The sequence below is a fragment of the Calonectris borealis genome, unplaced genomic scaffold (assembly GCF_964195595.1).
Source record: "Calonectris borealis unplaced genomic scaffold, bCalBor7.hap1.2 HAP1_SCAFFOLD_210, whole genome shotgun sequence".
In the NCBI taxonomy this organism is placed as follows: Eukaryota; Metazoa; Chordata; class Aves; order Procellariiformes; family Procellariidae; genus Calonectris; species Calonectris borealis.
The window spans coordinates 1-6,503 of NW_027441595.1; the positions used below are offsets into that span (position 1 = coordinate 1).

Genomic DNA, 6,503 nt, shown 5'->3' on the forward strand with positions numbered 1-6,503 from the left:
AAGAGGCAGCTTTTGAAAGCGCTTTTGTATCTTCAATAGAGAGGTGTTTCCCTATTTCCCACTCATTATATATAATACCTGCTCAGACTAGATATCTGTCGACTTACATATTTTGACACTTAAATGTCTTTATAGACTTCTCTATTTAAACTTACATATATTTACACTTATCTCTTTATAGACTTAGATTTTAGACTTAGATACCTATTTACACTTATAGATCATCTCTTAGATTACATACAATGCCTATTTAGGCTCTCTACATAACACGTAGTGAGTGTAGACAGCGGTATCTATTCAGACTTTTTTCTATTTTCAATTCCTTCATACATAAAATATATCATCCCTTTTGCATTTGGAAGTGCTTTCTTTTTTAATTTATATAGACGTGAGTTCTTTTTGTATTTTAAAACCCTATATACGTCTTCCGAATTTTTTTCTGCTCTAAAATCCTTTATATAATAGGGCAGGTATAGGTTCCTATTTTGAAATCCTTGTATACGTATAAAGGAATATTATTTTTCCATATATAGAACAAGGAGAGATTTTTCTCTATTTCGAGGCCTCACAGATAGATTTACAGTTTTTTAAAAACTTTTGAACCCCCCCAGGAATTATCAGGCATTTTTGGGCTGTGACCCCCTTTTTGGGGGGGGGGGGACGACCCCCCCTTCCCCACTCACCTGCTCCTCCACGGCATCATCAGCCCGCCGGTGATGTTGGGGTGCCCCAAATGACATCATCACCCCTCCAGGCCCCCAAACCCCCCTTTTTATTCAGCCCCCAAAAAGGCACAACAGGAGGGAAACGGCCCCAACCGGCGGCTCGTTACGTCAATAATGCCGTTGGCGTATGTACGCACGCACCCCCGCCAAAAAGGGGGGCTCCGCTAGAAAGATAAAGGAGGGGCAGCCCCCCCAAACGCTTGCAGCCCCCCCTTAGCCCCCGTCCCGCAGGCTGGCAGCCGGCCCCTTACCCTCAGCACGCCCAACGACCGGCAGGCAAACCCGGGCCGGGGGTCTCTCCTGAGCACCACGGGACGCTTACAGCGAGGCATCTGAAAAACAAAAATCCCAACGGATATTTCAGCACGTTAAAAAAAACAGCACCGAAGGCAGCAGCGGAATTCGGTCAGGACAAGGGAGAGGGTAGCAGTCGAGCTAAAGGAGGGTGCCAGGCAAACGGGTGTCCTGGTTTCGGCTGGGATAGGGTTAAATTTCTTCCTAGTGCTGTGTTTTGGATTTAGTAGGAGGAGAACGTTGATAACACCCTGATGTTTTCAGTTGTTGCTAAGTGCCCTCCTAGTCCAAGGACAGCTCCCGTGCCTACTGACTGAGCTAGGTACACAAGGTGGGAGGGAACACAGCCAGGACAGCCAGCCCAGCTGGCCAACGGGGTATTCCATACCATGTGACGTCATGCTCAGTATATGAAGGGTAGGCGTGATCCAGGAAGTACCGATCACTACTTGGTTATCGGTCAGCGCGGGTGGTGAGCAACTGCATTGTGCATCACTCATTTTGTATATTTTATCATTATCATCATTATTTTCCCTTTTTTTCCCTGTTCTATTAAACTGTCTTTACCTCAACCCACGAGTTTTTCCTCACTCTTACCCTTCCGATTCTCTCCCCGTCCCGCTGGGGGTGGGGGGAGTGAGTGAGCGGCTGCGTGGTATTTGGCTGCCTGCCGGGTTAAACCACGACAACGGGTCAGCTCGAAATACAACGCGGCCTTTAAAAGCTCGAGCGATTCGAACGCTTAAAATCCGCGTGAGGACTAATTGACGCGATTCTGAACGCGTCCTTCGCAGAGAAGTAAACGCTCTCGCTGGTGTCGGAAAACGCCCCGTCCCTTCCTTACAGCACCGCTGCCGGGAGATAACCCCGTGAGGCTGCAGGACAAGGGCGCGCCGTAATCAGCATCTACGCTCACGGATCCGCCGCCACAGCTCCAGCCCTTGCGCTGCTGCTGCTGCTGCTGCGCATCTCGCTCGCTTGGCCGATAAAGCTGAAAGTGAAGCGTAAAACTTTGAAGAGTAAAATGAAAAAGAAAGAACAAATCTCAGCAATTCATTTTATGTAAACGTACGCGCACCTTTTTAGCATACGTACAATGAGAAGGCTTATACCGTAAAAGTATTTCATTTTCCTTTTGCGTTAATTGAAATTGCGTAGCTGTGAATTCATGCCGTTAAATTATCTACCTCCAAACTACACAGCTATCGTTTGACCAGGGGTTTTGCGTGCGTTACGTGACTAGGAGCGGCGCCGAGACCGATGCTACCGAACTGCCGGGGAAAGGCGCCGTCGAAAGCGAGACAGAAATAAAGGACTTCAGAGCACTCTGCCAAAAGATCGGGAAAAAAGCCCGTAACGTTCAGTTGCCTCTCTTTTGAAACGTTTAGAGCAACTACCCAACTGCTTAAGCACACCTAATAAATTATACGCTACGGCTATTTGGCAGTTGCAGTTTAAACAACGCAAGTCAGTTTGGAAGTTATACAATTTTAACTTTCTTTTTAAAATTTCATTTACGATAGAAAAATCAGTGAGATAAGAGATCTCCCGTATGGTTTTACTCTTTTTTTGGGGGGGGGTGGGGGGGGTGGGGGCAGGCGGTGGGGAATATCAAATCCCCAGTGCTGCAATACATCAGGCTACCAAAAAGGACCGGCAGGTTTGCTAACGCTGTTGGCCGTAGCCGAGCGTGCGGAGGAACGCGTCTTTACGATCTCTCGACCGTTACACCCGAGAACCAAAGATCAGCCGTACGTCGACTATCGGAAGACGTGCTGCGCTTGGGTCTGTGCAAGGAAATCGGCTTACCCCTTTTTTTTTTCCCCAGAGAGAGAGAGAGCGAAAAGTCTCCTTGCGGATGACTTCTACTGCCGAGCACGTCATCTCTGAAGATCCATTCTGATGGGAAGTTCGTAAAAGGCAACTCCTTTGAACGAGAAAGATTTCCATTCTGGAAAATCTCTTTCCAACCAAAGTCAAAATTACGCGCTGCAGGTTAAGGAAAAAGGACGCGATAGAAGCAGTAACTCACCAAAACCACATCAGGACTCTCTGTCGCTAGTTACGAGGCTGCTACCGCTTCTCGGGAAAGCCTGGAAAACGCACCGAAGCGACACCGATTTGTCCCGTGTTGTCCGCGCCTCTTCTTTGACCTTGATTGCTTTTAGCACAGATGCTAGCATCTCAGTAAGGTGTTCGAGTGCTCCTGTAAGGCATTTTAAACACTGACTGACTGAAAAAGCCTAAAGCTTTTATCGTGAAAACAAAGCCTGTTTCTCCCGAACATCCCAACTCTTACAAACGGTTCCTTTCCTCTTCTAGTCCAACGTTATTTTCACAGCACCCTTTCATAGCAAGCGCACAGAAACAGAAGACCGTGCTTGCAGGAAGAGAAAACAGACGGAGGGCAGCAAGCTTTGCATAGGCGTACCACGCTCCAGAACAGACCTCCTTTATTTTTAGTATTGGCGTTAAAATATTTCACATTAAAAAATCACATAGAAGGAGAGCTGCCACGTTCCTCGTGTTAACTGTAAAGTCCGTGCTACAAGCACCTTAGGAAAAATGCAGACACGTATCACAGGCCTACCTTGTACTTGCAGACCACTACGGACCCTTTCCATCTGTCTCGTACTTTCACGGCAGTTGACGTTCTGCTGAGAGGAAAGGAAAAAAAAAACAAACAACGTTTAGCACAAAGCTTCCTTTGCCGTGAAGAGAACAACTGAGTGGAGGAGAAAGTATTTGGCATCGTCTTTGGTGCAGTTGTTGAGACAGGCCACTAGAACTTCTGCACGTTTTAGACAACCGTGCCTTTTTTTTGGCTCATCGGCAGCTTTAGTTTCGCTAGAACTCACTTTCCTAGAGACGCGCAGGTGACGGGCACAGGTACCTACGTACGTTTTCTCAAGCCTAAGTAGAGCCGCGATTTCCTCACCCGATACGTCCCAAGTGGAGTATTTTTGTTAAAGAGTACGGCAACCCGTCCGTCCTCGCAAACTCGCTGCGGAAGAGGAATCCTTTTTTCCAGGCCGTTTCTCCAAACAGTCGAGATCTTTGAAAACCGCAGTTGTTTTAAAACATTTGGAGCACGTTGCCAAACAACGCTTGGCAGTAAGACTTTGACGTGTTTGACGCACGCAAATCTGGGGTAACTCGCTACTTGCTTCCTGTTGTCGTTGTTCTTCCTTCAGAAATTCTACTTGTAGCCAAGTTATTCGCTACTGGTTCAAGCATTTACCTTCCAGCTATTACCAGCGCGTTTACACAGGCGAGGAACTAAATCGCTCTTCTAAAACTACCCGAGTGAAAATGACAGCCACGAAAGAGGAGTGACAGAGAAGGAAAGGAGAGGTCAGGCAGCAAGAGAGCTCTGCAGGCTGCCACCAGTCAACGTCGCACTCTTAAGGAAAAACAAACAAACAAACAAACAAACAAAAAACCAAACAAAAAAAACCCCCAAACACACAAACACAAAAACCAACAACAAAACAAAACTTTGACGTTGTACCTTTCTTTTCTTTTGGAGCTCGTCCCTGTCTCAGCTGATCGTCTCGACAGAGCACAAAGTGCAGATGATCCGTATCCCGATGACATCTGCACGCGATGAACACGTGTTCAGAAATAGTCCAGATCTGTAAGACTGGTGTCATTTGTGTGGTTCCAAGCATCATAACTCCGTTTTACTGACCAATGCATTTGTGAGGAAACTAAGTAGCTTTTAAACGTAGCCTCTCCTTGGGGAGAAAAATGCGTTAGGGAGTGAAAAAAAGGATGATTCAGAGCTCCCAACCATGACGGAGCAGCGGGAAAACTAATGAAAGTGAAGACCAACAGCAGCAACGTGAAGCGGCATTTGGCTTCAATTCTGATCACGTACTTAAGCGGCTCTCCAAGTCTATACCTCCATCCTATGAACAACTAGCCCTTTTTTGGAAGGACCAACTTTTGTCCTTCAAAGTGCTAGATTGAAGACTCCACTGAACAGAACGTGGATTGAGCCACAGGACAACGTGCCATCGACGCTCTAATGAAAAAAAAATCACGTAAAAATCAAGTTGAAATATCAGCTTCCATCGTGTCTCATTCATTACGTTTCTAGTAGTACCTGGGTGCTCCAAAATTCACTCTCCTGACACCCCGTAGTACTACAAATTGAGTTACGCAGGTAAAAATAAAAGGCTCTTTCCAACCTGCCCGTAAAATCAGTACGAACAAACAGAAGAGAAACACTTGACCCTAAAGAAGGTCACAGGCAGCTCTTAATTTATCGTAGGCGAAAGCTCATTCTTTTCCCTGAAAGGAAAACGCTCGTAACTACCCAGGGACCGATGCGGGAACGAGGCACGCGCGCTCTGTTAACGGCAACTGTTCATCAGCTTTTCTGCACCGGCACAAATTTGCCTTTTCCCTGGGTTTGACGTGGAGCACCTGCAGCGTCCTTGAACGCGCCAATGTTTCTCCCCGCTCCCCCGGCCCCCCACGTGCCATTACCTGAGCAGCAAGCGGCATCAGCCACGCAGGATTTTCTTCACGTGACGCAGAAGGTGACGCTGGGAAAAGAGGAGGCACAAAATGAACCTGTTTGTCACACCCAGCCAACGGTGAAAACCCAGGGAAGGATTCTGCCGTGCGGGGCCGGGCTGTGCACCCCCGGAGCTCCAGCCGGCCGGTTTCGCTCCCCTTTGCCGGGTACCGGGGAGACACCGCCGCCTCGTGCTGCCGCCTGCCCCCCGGGGAGAGCCGGGGGACCCCCACCTCACTTCAGCCCTCGGGAACGGGACCGGGAGAGACCCTCCACGCAAAGAGAGCGGATCCACGCGTGGCGTGGATTTAATCCCCGAGAGAAGAGGCCGGGCTCCCCGCTGGCAGAAGGACAACTCGCCTCCCTGCCGCTCGGAGCGCCTTGCCGGGGACAGCCCTGCCTGCGCCTGGCGGCTCTTCAGCCGTGCTGGGAGTGCAGTCTGGCCGACGGATGCTCCGGCAAACAGATACTGCAGCGAATCGCAGCTCCCGCTCGTTACAGCTGCTGGTAATTTTGCCTCTGGCTAAGGCATGCCCCAGACAGCGGACACCTCGTCTCGTTCCAGCTCCTGCTTGCTACGGTTCTGGCTAATCGAAGCTCCAGCTCTGCACCGTTGATTTCAGCTCCTTCTCCTTACAAGCTCCAGCTATTTGCAACAGCCTGGGCTTTTGACAAGGTCGTAAACCAACCGCCGTCAAAACTCGACTATTAGGATTAAATATCATAGTTGGACATTGTATAAGCATTAATGAGTTTGTACGACTAATTAGTTAATAACTATTCTAAGCAGTCGACAAGCAAGAGCTGGACTCGAAGAGGGCGTGCGGGGTCTGAAAAGCAGAGACCGCCTCTTCCCCCCAGAGACCACCGCAGACGTTGAGTTGGGCCTGGTGCATGCCGGCCTCCCGCACTTCGGGGTGCAGCAGGACCAGACCCGCCCCCCCCCCCCCCCCCCCGAG

General features: G+C 49.0%; 1 long non-coding RNA gene across 1 annotated transcript; it reads right to left on the reverse strand.

Annotated features, from left to right (window-relative positions):
• Positions 1-2,590: 2,590 nt before the first annotated feature.
• Positions 2,591-5,742, reverse strand: LOC142077320 (uncharacterized). The gene is made up of 5 exons (XR_012671723.1): positions 5,514-5,742; positions 4,531-4,654; positions 3,610-3,673; positions 3,052-3,225; positions 2,591-2,946 (listed from the first exon to the last, which is right to left on the reverse strand). It is a non-coding gene; the product is annotated as an uncharacterized LOC142077320 (long non-coding RNA).
• Between the last annotated feature and the right edge of the window lie 761 nt (positions 5,743-6,503).